The sequence below is a fragment of the Carassius gibelio genome, chromosome A1 (genome assembly GCF_023724105.1).
Source record: "Carassius gibelio isolate Cgi1373 ecotype wild population from Czech Republic chromosome A1, carGib1.2-hapl.c, whole genome shotgun sequence".
NCBI lineage: Eukaryota > Metazoa > Chordata > Actinopteri > Cypriniformes > Cyprinidae > Carassius > Carassius gibelio.
This window is the reverse complement of record NC_068371.1, coordinates 18692481-18710420: the sequence shown is the minus strand read 5'-3', so window position 1 is coordinate 18710420 and position 17940 is coordinate 18692481. Positions and strand designations below refer to the sequence as shown.

General features: G+C 36.1%; 1 long non-coding RNA gene across 1 annotated transcript in view; it reads right to left on the bottom strand.

The window, feature by feature from the left end:
• Positions 1 to 662: 662 nt before the first annotated feature.
• LOC128015573 (uncharacterized) overlaps positions 663 to 17940 on the bottom strand; it is a 124577-nt gene continuing 107299 nt past the window's right edge. Inside the window, exon 2 of the long non-coding RNA XR_008183953.1 lies at positions 663 to 1173. This is a non-coding gene — a long non-coding RNA (uncharacterized LOC128015573). The remainder of the gene's footprint in view (positions 1174 to 17940) is intronic.

Sequence of the window (17940 nt, the reverse complement as noted above, 5' to 3'; positions counted from 1 at the left end):
TGAGACTTTGATAAGTTCTCCCCAAAATGAGCTCTACGATCTGTCCAAATTTCAGCTCTCTAGGCCTTACGGTTTGGGCTGCACGTTCAGTTCTAGGGCGGAAGAATAATAATAATTAAAGCTGCAAGCAGCATTTTACCGGGGTTCAAGCATTTAAGGCCTCTGAGGTGGTCAGAGCCAACCTGGATGTTTGGATGACATTTAAACACATCCAAAATGGAGAACAGGTTAACAGACAGACACACACACTGAAAGTAAATGATTAGACTAATATATGTATACTCTATAAGCATATGCACACACACACACAAAGACACACATATACATGCACAAACATTTTGTTGCAGATATAGGTATTTGAAATAAGTGATAGGTGACATAAAATTATTGCAAGTCTTCTCTTTTTCAGAGTTTAGATGTCATTTTCAGGTTAAACTGTAATCATAATGTGGCAAAATTGTAAAAACTGATACATCTGTATAAACAAAATGGAAAACATCAATTCAATGAGATTTAAAATGTTATAACAGTTAATTTATTAATGTTTTGGCATGAATTCATGAAAACAGTACTGTTTAACTAGCTGAATGAGCCCATTAGTGGTCTTCCGCTGCCATCTAGTGGTTATAAATTGCATTTACTCAAACAACACTGTGTTTTAAAACATAACTGTTATAGTGTTGTAATTTTTTTTTGCCCAATCTCTCTTAAATTTTGCATGCTTGTTTAGAATGAAATCATGCATTATTTTACACAGTTTTGATAATTTGTGGGCTTTCTGTTTGTATAAATAGGCCTTTGTGTACACTATGCAAATAACATATTATAAAATTATTGGTTTATAGTTGCCCAAATGCAATTGTTCAACATGTTTTTGATAATTATTGACCTTCAGAGTCTAGAGAATTGTACTTCAGTGGTTTTATTGATTTTCATCTTAAACTGTATCACAAGTATGCCAAAGTAACTTTTTAAAATAATCTTGAATATTTAATTAACAGCTTTATTGACAACATTGGTCCCAGAGGCAAAGTTGTTCAGAATGAGGAGATTTATCATATGATATGAAGATTTAGTGTTTTTGAGTGAATATATGAACATTTTCAAACAATTTGAGGCCATTTACCATATAAATCTTGTGTTTTGAGACCTTTTCTACTGTTATAGCGCCACCTATGGTTCGATCTCCATGAAACTTTGCATGCGTGTTAAGAGTCATCTGTTACAGGATTTCACCGAGTTTCATAAAGTTTTGAGTTTTCGTTTAGGTTTTATAGGCTTTGGGGTATGTTTGGCCACACCCCTTTTTCTAAATTACCCCTTTACAGCTAACCAAAGGACAAAATTCAACATTTTTTTGATAATTATTGATCTAGAGAGTCCACAGAATATTACTGCAGTGGTTTGGTTCCGATCAAGCAAAAAACCTAGGACTAGTTCGCAAAAGTAGGTTTTTAACATATTTGTGAATAACAATTGAACAATTTGATTGACAGCAATGATTCTTGAGGCAAAGTTGTGCATTATGAGGAGATCTATTAAATGATATGCATATTTCGTTGATATGTGAAACACCACGTGATTACAGAGCCATAAAACTCGTTAGCGCCAACTATTGTCCGATTTCTTTCAAAATTCTTACAGTCCTTAAGGTTCATGAGTCGAACGTACCCAGCGAGTTTTGTTCCGATCAACATCCGTTAACCCTTTCAAATAGGTGCTTAAATTTCTTTTGCCAATGGCGGCCATGTTTTTTGAGATATGCAAATGTCCTCATAGGTACTTGTGCCCCTTCAGACCAAGACACTGCATACCAATTTTCAAGTCGATCGAGCCAACAGTTGTCTAGTTATATCCATTTATGTGTTTTTTCTATCTTATTGCGCCCCCAAGTGGCAGAGATGCGCAATTTTTTTTGTTTGACCAAAGATTAAGCTCATACATATGTGTACCAAGTTTGGTGAAGATATCTCATTCTGTTCAAGAGTTATAGTCAAAATAGCATTTGGCTAACGTTAGCATAGACGCTTCTTGGCATACTGTTTCGCGTAAGAATCGAAATTTCAACTTTTTTTTGATAATTATTGATATTGAGTGTCCAGGGAATATTTCTGAAGTGGTTTGGTTCCGATTGGTTGAAAATCCTAGGACTAGTTCGCAAAAGTAGGTTTCGGACATAGCTCGATTTTGCGAGAAAACGGTGCGTCGTAGAGCAAGTTGTGCACTTTTGTTCGGACTAACCCAAGGATTGCAACGATGCCTTGTTTTTGAGTCTACGGCTAACGGTTTATGATCTGCGGCCAAAAATGTCCAAAATTTTTGTTGTTTGCGCTGTAGCGCCCCCGTTAGGCCGATTGGGCTGAGACTTTGATAAGTTCTCCCCAAAATGAGCTCTACGATCTGTCCAAATTTCAGCTCTCTAGGCCTTACGGTTTGGGCTGCACGTTCAGTTCTAGGGCAGAAGAATAATAATAATAATTAAAGCTGCAAGCAGCATTTACGGGGTTCAAGCACATTAAGGCCTCTGAGGTGGTCTGAGCCAACCTGGACGTATGGATGACAGTTAAACACATCCAAAACGGAGAATAGGCTGACAGACAGACACACGCACTGAAATTAAATGATTAAACTAGTTTTTAAGAGTTTGGATGTCATTTTCAGGTTTCACTGTAATCATAATGTGGCAAAATTTTAAAAACTGATAAGTCTGTATGAACAAAATGGAAAACTTTAACTCAGTGAGATTTAAAATGTTGTAACAGTGTTTTTTTATTTATTGTTTAGGCATGAATTCATAAATCTTCTCAAAAGTACTGTTTCAATTTGCTTAATGAGCCCATTAGTGGTCTTCCGCTGCCATCTAGTGGTTATAAATTGCATTTACTCAAACAACACTGTTTTTAAACATAACTGTTATAGTGTAATGTTTTTTGCCCAATCTCTCTTAAATTTTGAATGCTTGTTTAGAATGAAATTAGGCATTATTTTACACAGTTTTGATAATTTGTGGGCTTTCTGTTTGTATTAATAGGCCTTTGTGTACACTGTGAAAATAACATATTATAAAATTACTGGTTTATAGTTGTCCAAATGCAATTGTTCAACATGTTTTTGATAATTATTGACCTTCAGAGTCTAGAGAATTGTACTTCAGTGGTTTTATTGATTTTCAGCTTAAAGCCTTGGACTACTTTGGCAAAGTAACTTTTTTAAATAATCTTGAATATTTAATTAACAGCTTTATTGACAACATTGGTCCCAGAGGCAAAGTTGTTCAGAATGAGGAGATCTATCATTTGATGTGAAGATCTAGTGTTTTTGAGAGAATATATTAGCATTTTCAAACAATTTGAGGCCATTTACCATATAAATCTTGTGTTTTGAGACCTTTTCTACTGTTATAGCGCCACCTATGGTCCGATCTCCATGAAACTTTGCATGCTTGTTAAGAGTCACCTGTTACATGTTTTTCCCTAGTTTCATAAAGTTTAGAGTTTTTGTTTAGGTTTTATAGGCTTTGGGGTATGTTTGGCCACACCCCTTTTATTAATTACCCCTTTAACGCTAACCAAAGTACAAAATTTAACATTTTTTTGATAATTATTGATCTAGAGAGTCCACAGATTATTACTGCAGTGGTTTGGTTCCGATCGGACAAAAAACCTAGGACTAGTTCGCAAAAGTAGGTTTTTAACATATTTGTGAATAACAATTGAACGATTTGATTGACAGCAATGGTTCTTGAGGCAAAGTTGTGCATTATGAGGAGATCTATCAAATGATATGCATATTGTGTTGATATGTGAAACACCACGTGATTACAGAGCCATACAACTCGTTAGCGCCAACTAGTGGCCAATTTCTTTCAAAATTCTTACAGACCTTAAGGTTCATGAGTCGAACGTACCCAGCGAGTTTCGTTCCGATGAACATCCGTTAACCCTTTCAAATAGGTGCTTAAATTTGTTTGGCCAATGGCGGCCATGTTTTTCGAGATATGCAAATGTCCTCATAGGTACTTGTGCCCCTTCAGACCAAGACACTGCATACCAATTTTCAAGTCGATCGAGCCAACGGTTGCCTGGTTATAGCCATTTATGTGTTTTTTAAATCTTATTGCGCCCCCAAGTGGCAGAGATATGCAATTTTTTTTATTTGACCAAAGATTGAGCTCATACATATGTGTACCAATTTTGGTGAAGATATCTCATTCCGTTCAAGAGTTATAGTCAAAATAGTATTTGGCTAACGTTAGCATAGACGCTTTTTGGTGTACTGTTTCGCGTAAGAATTGAAATTTCAACTTTTTTTTGATAATTATTGATATTGAGTGTCCAGGGAATATTTCTGAAGTGGTTTGGTTCTGATTGGTTGAAAATCCTAGGACTAGTTCGCAAAAGTAGGTTTCGGATATAGCTTGATTTTGCGAGAAAACGATGCGTCGTAGACCCCAAAAAGGCGCCGTACACTTTTGTTCGGGCTAACCCAAGGATTGCTATGATGCCATGTTTTTGAGTTTATGGCTAACGGTTTACGATTCACGGCCAAAAACGTCCAAAATTTTTGTTTTTTGCGCTATAGCGCCCCCGTTAGGCCGATTGGGCTGAGACTTTGATAAGTTCTCCCCAAAATGAGCTCTACGATCTGTCCAAATTTCAGCTCTCTAGGCCTTACGGTTTGGGCTGCACGTTCAGTTCTAGGGCGGAAGAATAATAATAATAATTAAAGCTGCAAGCAGCATTTATGGGGTTCAAGCACTTAAGGCATCTTAGGTGGTCAGAGCCAACCTGGACATATATGGATGGTCGTTAAACACATCCAAAATGGAGAATAGGCTAACAGACAGACACACACACTGAAATTAAATGATTAAACCCCGTTTTTAAGATTTTAGACGTCATTTTCAGGTTTCACTGTAATCATAATGTGGCAAAATTTTAAAAACTGATATGTCTGAATGAACAAAATGGAAAACTTTAACTCAATGAGATTTGAAATGTTGTAAGAGTGTTTTTTGTATTGTTTAGGCATTACATCCTTTCAACTGTACAGTTTAAGTTAGCTGAATGAGCCCATTAGTGGTTTTCCGCTGCCATCTAGTGGTTATAAATGGCAATTTCTCATACATCAATGTGTTAATCCGTTTAACTCTTAGTGTTTTTTGCCCAATATCTCTTAAATATGGCATACTCGTTTAGAATGAAATTATGCATTATTTTACACAGTTTTGATAATTTGTGGGCTTTCTGTTTGTATTAATAGGCCTTTGTGTACACTATGCAAATAACATATTATAAAATTACTGGTTTATAGTTGTCCAAATGCAATTGTTCAACATGTTTTTGATAATTATTGACCTTCTGAGTCTAGAGAATTGTACTTCAGTGGTTTTATTGATTTTCAACTTAAAGCCTTGGAATACTTTGCCAAAGTAACTTTTTCAAATAATCTTGAATATTTAATTAACAGATTTATTGACAAAATTGGTCCCAGAGGCAAAGTTTTTCAGAATGAGGAGATCTATCATATGATATGAAGATTTAGTGTTTTTGAGTGAATATATGTGCATTTTCAAACAGTTTTAGGCCATTTACCATCTAAATCTTGTGTTATGAGACCTTTTCTACTGTTATAGCGCCACCTATGGATCAATCTCCATGAAACTTTGCAGCCTTGTTGAGAGTCACCTGTTACATGATTTCACCTAGTTTCATAAAGTTTTGAGTTTTCGTTTAGGTTTTATAGGCTTTGGGGTATGTTTGGCCACACCCCTTTTTCTAAATTACCCCTTTACAGCTAACCAAAGGACAAAATTCAACATTTTTTTGATAATTATTGATCTAGAGAGTCCACAGAATATTACTGCAGTGGTTTGGTTCCGATCGGACAAAAAACCTAGGACTAGTTCGTAAAAGTAGGTTTTTAACATATTTGTGAATAACATTTGAACGATTTGATTGACAGCAATGGTTCTGGAGGCAAAGTTGTGCATTATGAGGAGATCTATCAAATGATATGCATATTGTGTTGATAAGTGAAACACCACGTGATTACAGAGCCAATAAACTCGTTAGCGCCAACTAGTGGCCGATTTCTTTCAAAATTCTTACAGACCTTAAGGTTCATGAGTCGAACGCACCCAGCGAGTTTCGTTCCGATCAACATCCGTTAACCCTTTCAAATAGGTGCTTAAAATTGTTTGGCCAATGGCGGCCATGTTTTTTGAGATATGCAAATGTCCTCATAGGTACTTGTGCCCCTTCAGACAAAGACACTGCATACCAATTTTTAGGTCGATCGAGCCAACGGTAGCCTAGTTATAGCCATTTATGTGTTTTTTCTTTTTATAGCGCCCCCAAGTGGCAGAGGTGTGCAATTTTTTTTATTTCACCAAAGTTTTAGGTCTTACAAATGTGTAGCAAGTTTGGTTAAGATATCTTATTTCTTTCACGAGTTATAGCCTGTTGCGTAAAATTGCTCCTCGACTTTCGAACGTTTTGGCATCCCATTACGACAGCGAGTCGAAATTTCAACTTTTTTTTGATAATTATTAATATTCCCTGGCCAGAGAACATTTCTGCAGTGGTTTGGTTCAGATTGGGCGAAAAACCTAGGACTAGTTCGCAAAAGTAGGTTTTGGACATACGTCAAATTTGCGAAAAAACTAGGCCTCCTAGACCCAAAATCAGAATGACCGTTTTTAATTTCGCATGACCCACGGATTCCGGAAATGTTAAATTTTTGGCTCTATGATAAGCGGTTTAGGAGTTATTAGCACTAACGCATTTTTGATCACTGTAGCGCCCCCTTTAAGCCGATTGGGGCGAGCCTTTGGATCTGACAAGAAGGCCGGACTTCTACCATCTGACCAAGTTTCAGCTCTCTAGGCCTTACGGTTTGGGCTGCACGATCAGTTTGAGTGGAGAATAATAATAATAATAATAATAATTAAAGCTGCAAGCAGCATTTTACCGGGGTTCAAGCATTTAAGGCATCTGAGGTGGTCAGAGCCAACCTGGATGTTTGGATGACATTTAAACACATCCAAAATGGAGAACAGGTTAACAGACAGACACACACACTGAAAGTAAATGATTAGATTAATATATGTATACTCTATAAGCATATGCACACACACACACACAAAGACACACATATACATGCACAAACATTTTGTTGCAGATATAGGTATTTGAAATAAGTGATAGGTGACATAAAATTATTGCAAGTCTTCTCTTTTTCAGAGTTTAGATGTCATTTTCACGTTAAACTGTAATCATAATGTGGCAAAATTGTAAAAACTGATACATCTGTATAAACAAAATGGAAAACATCAATTCAATGAGATTTAAAATGTTATAACAGTTAATTTATTAATGTTTTGGCATGAATTCATGAAAACAGTACTGTTTAACTAGCTGAATGAGCCCATTAGTGGTCTTCCGCTGCCATCTAGTGGTTATAAATTGCATTTACTCAAACAACACTGTGTTTTAAAACATAACTGTTATAGTGTTGTAATTTTTTTTTGCCCAATCTCTCTTAAATTTTGCATGCTTGTTTAGAATGAAATCATGCATTATTTTACACAGTTTTGATAATTTGTGGGCTTTCTGTTTGTATAAATAGGCCTTTGTGTACACTATGCAAATAACATATTATAAAATTATTGGTTTATAGTTGCCCAAATGCAATTGTTCAACATGTTTTTGATAATTATTGACCTTCAGAGTCTAGAGAATTGTACTTCAGTGGTTTTATTGATTTTCATCTTAAACCGTATCACAAGTATGCCAAAGTAACTTTTTAAAATAATCTTGAATATTTAATTAACAGCTTTATTGACAACATTGGTCCCAGAGGCAAAGTTGTTCAGAATGAGGAGATTTATCATATGATATGAAGATTTAGTGTTTTTGAATGAATATATGAACATTTTCAAACAATTTGAGGCCATTTACCATATAAATCTTGTGTTTTGAGACCTTTTCTACTGTTATAGCGCCACCTATGGTCTGATCTCCATGAAACTTTGCATGCTTGTTAAGAGTCACCTGATACATGATTTCACTGAGTTTCATAAAGTTTTGAGTTTTCCTTTAGGTTTTATAGGCTTTGGGGTATGTTTGGCCACACCCCTTTTTCTAAATTACCCCGTTGCAGCTAACCAAAGGACAAAATTCAACATGTTTTTAATAATTATTGATCTAGAGAGTCCACAGAATATTACTGCAGTGGTTTGGTTCCGATCGGGCAAAAAACCTAGGACTAGTTCGCAAAAGTAGGTTTTTAACATATTTGTGAATAACAATTGAACGATTTGATTGACAGCAATGGTTCTTGAGGCAAAGTTGTGCATTACGAGGAGATCTATCAAATGATATGCATATTGTGTTGATATGTGAAACACCACGTGATTACAGAGCCATAAAACTCGTTAGCGCCAACTAATGGCCGATTTCTTTCAAAATTCTTACAGACCTTAAGGTTCATGAGTCGAACGTACCCAGCGAGTTTCGTTCCGATCAACATCCGTTAACCCTTTCAAATAGGTGCTTAAAATTGTTTGGCCAATGGCGGCCATGTTTTTTGAGATATGCAAATGTTCTCATAGGTACTTGTGCCCCTTCAGACCAAGACACTACATACCGATTTTCAAGTCGATCGAGCCAACGGTTGCCTAGTTATAGCAATTTATGTGTTTTTTCTATCTTATAGCGCCCCCAAGTGGCAGAGATGCGCAATTTTTTTGATTTGACCAAAGATTGAGCTCATACATATGTGTACCGAGTTTGGTGAAGATATCTCATTCTGTACAAGAGTTATAGTCAAAATAGCATTTGGCTAACGTTAGCATAGACGCTTTTTGGTGTACTGTTTCGCGTAAGAATTGAAATTTCAACTTTTTTTTGATAATTATTGATATTGAGTGTCCAGGGAATATTTATGAATTGGTTTGGTTCTGATTGGTTGAAAATCCTAGGACTAGTTCGCAAAAGTAGGTTTCGGATATAGCTCGATTTTGCGAGAAAACGGTGCGTCGTAGACCCCAAAAAGGCGCCGTGCACTTTTGTTCGGGCTAACCCAAGGATTGCAACAATGCCATGTTTTTGAGTCTATGGCTAACGGTTTACACTTTACGGCCAAAAATGTCAAAAATTTTAGTTTTTTGCGCTGTAGCGCCCCCGTTAGGCCGATTGGATCGAGACTCGGTATCTGACAAGAAGGCCGGACTACTACATTCTGACCAAATTTCAGCTTTCTAGGCCTTACGGTTTGGGCTGCACGAACAGTTTGAGTGGAGAATAATAATAATAATAATAATTAAAGCTGCAAGCAGCATTTACGGGGTTCAAGCACTTAAGGCATCTTAGGTGGTCAGAGCCAACCTGGACATATATGGATGGTCGTTAAACACATCCAAAATGGAGAATAGGCTAACAGACAGACACACACACTGAAATTAAATGATTAAACTCGTTTTTAAGATTTTAGATGTCATTTTCAGGTTTCACTGTAATCATAATGTGGCAAAATTTTAAAAACTGATATGTCTGAATGAACAAAATGGAAAACTTTAACTCAATGAGATTTGAAATGTTGTAAGAGTGTTTTTTGTATTGTTTAGGCATTACATCCTTTCAACTGTACAGTTTAAGTTAGCTGAATGAGCCCATTAGGGGTTTTCCGCTGCCATCTAGTGGTTATAAATGGCAATTTCTCATACATCAATGTGTTAATCCTTTTAACTCTTAGTGTTTTTTGCCCAATATCTCTTAAATATGGCATGCTCGTTTAGAATGAAATTATGCATTATTTTACACAGTTTTGATAATTTGTGGGCTTTCTGTTTGTATTAATAGGCCTTTGTGTACACTATGCAAATAACATATTATAAAATTACTGGTTTATAGTTGTCCAAATGCAATTGTTCAACATGTTTTTGATAATTATTGACCTTCTGAGTCTAGAGAATTGTACTTCAGTGGTTTTATTGATTTTCAGCTTAAAGCCTTGGAATACTTTGCCAAAGTAACTTTTTCAAATAATCTTGAATATTTAATTAACAGATTTATTGACAAAATTGGTCCCAGAGGCAAAGTTTTTCAGAATGAGGAGATCTATCATATGATATGAAGATTTAGTGTTTTTGAGTGAATATATGTGCATTTTCAAACAGTTTTAGGCCATTTACCATCTAAATCTTGTGTTATGAGACCTTTTCTACTGTTATAGCGCCACCTATGGATCAATCTCCATGAAACTTTGCAGCCTTGTTGAGAGTCACCTGTTACATGATTTCACCTAGTTTCATAAAGTTTTGAGTTTTCGTTTAGGTTTTATAGGCTTTGGGGTATGTTTGGCCACACCCCTTTTTCTAAATTACCCCTTTACAGCTAACCAAAGGACAAAATTCAACATTTTTTTGATAATTATTGATCTAGAGAGTCCACAGAATATTACTGCAGTGGTTTGGTTCTGATCGGGCAAAAAATCTAGGACTAGTTCGAAAAAGTAGGTTTTTAACATATTTGTGAATAACAATTGAACGATTTGATTGACAGCAATGGTTCTTGAGGCAAAGTTGTGCATTATGAGGAGATCTATCAAATGATATGCATATTGTGTTGATATGTGAAACACCACGTGATTACAGAGCCATAAAACTCGTTAGCGCCAACTAGTGGCCGATTTCTTTCAAAATTCTTACAGACCTTAAGGTTCATGAGTCGAACGTACCCAGCGAGTTTCGTTCCGATCAACATCCGTTAACCCTTTCAAATAGGTGCTTAAAATTGTTTGGCCAATGGCGGCCATGTTTTTTGAGATATGCAAATGTCCTCATAGGTACTTGTGCCCCTTCAGACCAAGACACTGCATACCAATTTTCAAGTCGATCGAGCCAACGGTTGCCTAGTTATAGCCATTTATGTGTTTTTTCTATCTTATTGCGCCCCCAAGTGGCAGAGATGCGCATTTTTTTTTATTTTACCCAAAATTGAGCTCGTACATATGTGTACCAAGTTTGGTGAAGTTATCTCATTCCGTTCAAGAGTTATAGTTAAAATAGCATTTGGCCAACGTTACTATAGATGCTTTTTGGCGTACTGTTTCGCGTAAAAATTGAAATTTCAACTTTTTTTTGATAATTATTGATATTGAGTGTCCAGGGAATATTTCTGAAGTGGTTTGGTTCTGATTGGTTGAAAATCCTAGGACTAGTTCGCAAAAGTAGGTTTCGGATATAGCTCGATTTTGCGAGAAAACGGTGCGTCGTAGACCCCAAAAAGGCGCTGTGCACTTTTGTTCGGGCTAACCCAAGGATTGCTATGATGCCATGTTTTTGAGTTTATGGCTAACGGTTTACGATTCACGGCCAAAAACGTCCAAAATTTTTGTTTTCTGCGCTATAGCGCCCCCGTTTGGCCGATTGGGCTGAGACTTTGATAAGTTCTCCCCAAAATGAGCTCTACGATCTGTCCAAATTTCAGCTCTCTAGGCCTTACGGTTTGGGCTGCACGTTCAGTTCTAGGGCGGAAGAATAATAATAATAATAATAATTAAAGCTGCAAGCAGCATTTACGGGGTTCAAGCACATTAAGGCCTCTGAGGTGGTCTGAGCCAACCTGGATGTACGGATGACAGTTAAACACATCCAAAACGTAGAATAGGCTGACAGACAGACACACGCACTGAAATTAAATGATTAAACTAGTTTTAAGAGTTTGGACGTCATTTTCAGGTTTCACTGTAATCATAATGTGGCAAAATTTTAAAAACTGGTAAGTCTGTATGAACAAAATGGAAAACTTTAACTCCGTGAGATTTAAAATGTTGTAACAGTGTTTTTTTTTTATTGTTTAGGCATGAATTCATAAATTTTCTCAAAAGTACTGTTTCAATTTGCTGAATGAGCCCATTAGTGGTCTTCCGCTGCCATCTAATGGTTGCATTTACTCAAACAACACTGTTTTTAAACATAACTGTTATAGTGTAAAGTTTTTTGCCCAATCTCTCTTAAATTTTGCATGCTTGTTTAGAATGAAATTAGGCTTTATTTTACACAGTTTTGATAGTTTGTGGGCTTTAAGTTTGTATAAATAGGCCTTTGTGTACACTGTGAAAAGAACATACTATACAATCACTGGTTTATAGTTGTCCAAATGCAATTTATCAACATGTTTTTAATTATTATTGACATTCAGAGTCTAGAGAATTGTACTTTAGTGGTTTTATTGATTATCAGCTTAAAGCCTTGGACTACTTTGCCAAAGTAACTTTTTTAAATAATCTTCAATATTTAATTAACAGCTTTATTGACAACATTGGTCCCAAAAGTTGTTCAGAATGAGGAGATCTATCATATGATATGAAGATCTAGTGTTTATGTGAATATATGAGCATTTTCAGACAATTTGAGGCCATTTACCATATCAATCTTATGTTTTGAGACCTTTTCTACTGTCATAGCGCCACCTGTGGTCCGATCTCCATGAAAATTTGCATGCTTGTTAAGAGTCACCTGTTACATGTTTTCACCAAGTTTCATAAAGTTTTGAGTTTTCGTTTAGGTTTTATATGCTTTTGGGTATTTTGGTCACGCCCCTTTTCTAATTTAGCCAGTTAAAGCTAACCAAAGGACAAAATTCAAATTTTTTTTGATAATTATTGATCTAGAGAGTCCAGATAAAATTACTGCAGTGGTTTGGTTTTGATCGGGTAAAAAATCTGGGACTAGTTCGCAAAAGTAAGTTTTTAACATATTTGTGAATAACAATTGAACGATTTGATTGACATCTTCGCTCCTTGAGGCAAAGTTGTTCACAAAGAGGAGATCTATCATATGATATGAAGATCTAGTGTTTGTGTGAATGTATGAACATGTCCTACAAATTGTGATCATTTTCTATTGAAAATGTGTGTTTTTGAGGCTTTTTCAACTGTTATAGCGCCACCTATGATCCGATCTCCATGAAACTTTGCATGCTTGTTAAGAGTCACCTGATACATGATTCCACGGAGTTTCATAAAGTTTTGAGTTTTCGTTTAGGTTTTATAGGCTTTGGGGTATGTTTGGCCACACCCCTTTTATTAAATTACCCCTTTACAGCTAACCAAAGGACAAAATTCAACATTTTTTTGATAATTATTGATCTAGGGAGTCCACAGAATATTACTGCAGTGGTTTGGTTCCGATCGGACAAAAAACCTAGGACTAGTTCGTAAAAGTAGGTTTTTATCATATTTGTGAATAACATTTGAACAATTTGATTGACAGCAATGGTTCTTGAGGCAAAGTTGTGCATTATGAGGAGATCTATCAAATGATATGCATATTGTGTTGATAAGTGAAACACCACGTGATTACAGAGCCAATAAACTCGTTAGCGCCAACTAGTGGCCGATTTCTTTCAAAATTCTTACAGACCTTAAGGTTCATGAGTCGAACACACCCAGCGAGTTTCGTTCCGATCAACATCCGTTAACCCTTTCAAATAGGTGCTTAAATTTGTTTGGCCAATGGCGGCCATGTTTTTTGAGATATGCAAATGTCCTCATAGGTACTTGTGCCCCTTCAGACAAAGACACTGCATACCAATTTTTAGGTCGATTGAGCCAACGGTAGCCTAGTTATAGCCATTTATGTTTTTTTTCTTTTTATAGCGCCTCCAAGTGGCAGATGTGTGCAATTTTCTTTATTTGACCAAAGTTTTAGGTCTTACAAATGTGTAGCAAGTTTGGTTAAGATATCTTATTTCTTTCACGAGTTATAGCCTGTTACGTAAAATTGCTCCTCGACTTTTGAACGTTTTGGCATCCCATTACGACAGCGAGTCGAAATTTCAACTTTTTTTTGATAATTATTGATATTCCCTGGCCAGAGAACATTTCTGCAGTGGTTTAGTTCAGATTGGGCGAAAAACCTGGGACTAGTTCGCAAAAGTAGGTTTTGGACATACGTCAAATTTGCGAAAAAACGAGGCCTCCTAGACCCAAAATCAGAGTGACCGTTTTTAATTTCGCATGACCCACGGATTCCGGAAATGTAAAATTTTTGGCTCTATGATAAGCGGTTTAGGAGTTATTAGCACTAACGCATTTTTGATCACTGTAGCGCCCCCTTTAGGCCGATTGGGGCGAGCCTTTGGATCTGACAAGAAGGCCGGACTTCTACCATCTGACCAAGTTTCAGCTCTCTAGGCCTTACGGTTTGGGCTGCACGATCAGTTTGAGTGGAGAATAATAATAATAATAATAATAATAAAAATCCTAACAGATACAATAGGGTTTCAGCACTGCGTGCTTGAACCCCTAATAATAAAAATCCTAACAATTACAATAGGGTTTCAGCACTGCGTGCTTGAACCCCTAATAATTAAAGCTGCAAGCAGCATTTACCGGGGTTCAAGCACATTAAGGCCTCTGAGGTGGTCTGAGCCAACCTGGATGCATGGATGACAGTTAAACACATCCAAAATGGAGAACAGGCTAACAGACAGACACACACACTGAAAGTAAATGATTAGACTAATATATGTATACTTTATAAGCATATGCACACACACACACACACACACACACACACAGAAAGACACACATATACATGCACAAACATTTTGTTGCAGATATAGGTATTTGAAATAAGTGATAGGTGACAATAAACTTATTGCAAGTCTTCTCTTTTTAAGAGTTTAGATGTCATTTTCAGGTTAAACTGTAATCACAATGTGGCAAAATAGTAAAAACTGATATATCTGTAAGAACAAAATGGAAAACATTGACTCAATGAGATTTAAAATGTTATAACAGTTACATTTTTAATGTTTTGGGATGAATTCATGAATCCTTTCAACAGTACTGTTCAACTTAACTGAATGAGCCCATTAGTGGTCTTCCACTGCCATCTAGAGGTTATAAATTGCATTTACTCAAGCAACACTGTTTTTAAACATAACTGTTATAGTGTTTTTTTTTTTTTTTGCCCAATCTCTCTTAAATTTTGCATGCTTGTTTAGAATGAAATTATGCATTGTTTTACACAGTTTTGATAATGTGTGGGCTTTCTGTTTGTATTAATAGGCCTTTGTGTACACTATGAAAAGAACATATTATAAAATTACTGGTTTATAGTTGTTCAAATGCAATTGTTCAACATGTTTTTGATAATTATTGACCTTCAGAGTCTACAGAATTGTACTTCAGTGGTTTTATTGATTTTCATCTTAAACCGTATCACAAGTATGCCAAAGTAACTTTTTAAAATAATCTTGAATATTTAATTAACAGCTTTATTGACAACATTGGTCCCAGAGGCAAAGTTGTTCAGAATGAGGAGATCTATCATATGATATGAAGATTTAGTGTTTTTGAGTGAATATATGAGCATTTTCAAACAATTTGGGGCCATTTACCATATAAATCTTGTGTTTAGAGACCTTTTCTACTGTTATAGCGCCACCTATGGTCTGATCTCCATGAAACTTTGCATGCTTGTTAAGAGTCACCTGTTACATGATTTCACCAAGGCTCATAAAGTTTTGAGTTTTCGTTTAGGTTTTATAGGCTTTGGGGTATGTTTGGCCACACCCCTTTTCATAAATTATCCCCTTACAGCTAACCAAAGGACAAAATTCAACATTTTTTTAATAATTATTGATCTAGAGAGTCCACAGAATATTACTGCAGTGGTTTGGTTCCGATCGGACAAAAAACCTAGGACTAGTTCGCAAAAGTAGGTTTTTAACATATTTGTAAATAACAATTGAATGATTTGATTGACAGCAATGGTTCTTGAGGCAAAGTTGTGCATTACGAGGAGATCTATCAAATGATATGCATATTGTGTTGATATGTGAAACACCACGTGATTACAGAGCCATAAAACTCGTTAGCGCCAACTAGTGGCCGATTTCTTTCAAAATTCTTACAGACCTTAAGGTTCATGAGTCGAACGTACCCAGAGAGTTTCGTTCTGATCAACATCCGTTAACCCTTTCAAATAGGTGCTTAAATTTGTTTGGCCAATGGTGGCCATGTTTTTTGAGATATGCAAATGTCCTCATAGGTGCTTGTGCCCTTTCAGACCAAGGCACTGCATACCGATTTTCAAGTCGATCGAGCCAACGGTTGCCTAGTTATAGCAATTTATGTGTTTTTTCTATCTTATAGCGCCCCCAAGTGGCAGAGATGCGCAATTTTTTTTGATTTGACCAAAGATTGAGCTCATACATATGTGTACTGAGTTTGGTGAAGATATCTCATTCTGTTCAAGAGTTATAGTCAAAATAGCATTTGGCTAACGTTAGCATAGACGCTTTTTGGTGTACTGTTTCGCGTAAGAATTGAAATTTCAACTTTTTTTTGATAATTATTGATATTGAGTGTCCAGGGAATATTTATGAAGTGGTTTGGTTCTGATTGGTTGAAAAACCTAGGACTAGTTCGCAAAAGTAGGTTTCGGATATAGCTCGATTTTGCGAGAAAACGGTGCGTCGTAGACCCCAAAAAGGCGCCGTGCACTTTTGTCCGGGCTAACCCAAGGATTGCAACAATGCCATGTTTTTGAGTTTACGGCTAACAGTATACGATTCACGGCCAAAAATGTCCAAAATTTTAGTTTTTTGCGCTATAGCGCCCCCGTTTGGCCGATTGGGCTGAGACTTTGATAAGTTCTCCCCAAAATGAGCTCTACGATCTGTCCAAATTTCAGCTTTCTAGGCCTTACGGTTTGGGCTGCACGTTCAGTTCTAGGGCGGAAGAATAATAATAATAATAATAATAATAATAATAAAAATCCTAACAATTACAATAGGGTTTCAGCACTGCGTGCTTGAACCCCTAATTAAAGCTGCAAGCAGCATTTTACCGGGGTTCAAGCACATTAAGGCCTCTGAGGTGGTCAGAGCCAACCTGGATGTATGGATGACAGTTAAACACATCCAAAATGGAGAACAGGCTAACAGACAGACACGCACACTGAAAGTAAATGATTAGACTAATATATGTATACTCTATAAGCATATGCACACACACACACACACACACACACACAAACACACACAAAGACACACAAAGATACACATATACATGCACAAACATTTTGTGGCAGATATAGGTATTTGATAAAAAGTGATAGGTGACAATAAGCTTATTGCAAGTCTTCTCTTTTTTTAGAGTTTAGATGTCATTTTCAGATTAAACTGTAATCATAATGTGGCAAAATTGTTAAAACTGATACATCTGTATGAACAAAATGGAAAACATCAATTCAATGAGATACAAAATGTTATAACAGTTAATTTATTAATGTTTTGGCATGAATTCATAAAAACAGTACTAGCTGAAAGAGCCCATTAGTGGTCTTCCGCTGCCATCTAGTGGTTATAAATTGCATTTACTCAAACAACACTGTGTTTTTAAACATAACTGTTAAAGTGTTGTTGTTGGGTTTTTTTGCCCTATCTCTCTTAAATGTTGCATGCTTGTTTAGAATGAAATTATGCATTACTTTACACAGTTTTGATAATTTGTGGGATTTCTGTTTGTATTAATAGGTCTTTGTGCCTCTGGGGTGGTCTCGGCCAACCAGGATGTATGGATGACATTTAAATACATCCAAAAGACAGACACACACACACTGAAATTAAATGATTAAACTAGTTTTTAAGAGTTTAGATGTCATTCAGGTTTCACTGTAATCACAATGTGGCAAAATTGTAAAAAATGATGTGTCTGTATGAACAAAATGGAAAACATTGATTCAATAAGATGTAACATGTTATAACAGTTAATTTATTAATGTTTTGGCATGAATTCATGAATCCTTTCTACAGTACTGTTCATTTTAACTGAATGAGCCCATTAGTGGTCTTCCGCTGCCATCTAGTGGTTATAAATTGCATTTACTGAAACAACACTGTGTTTCTAAACATAACTGTT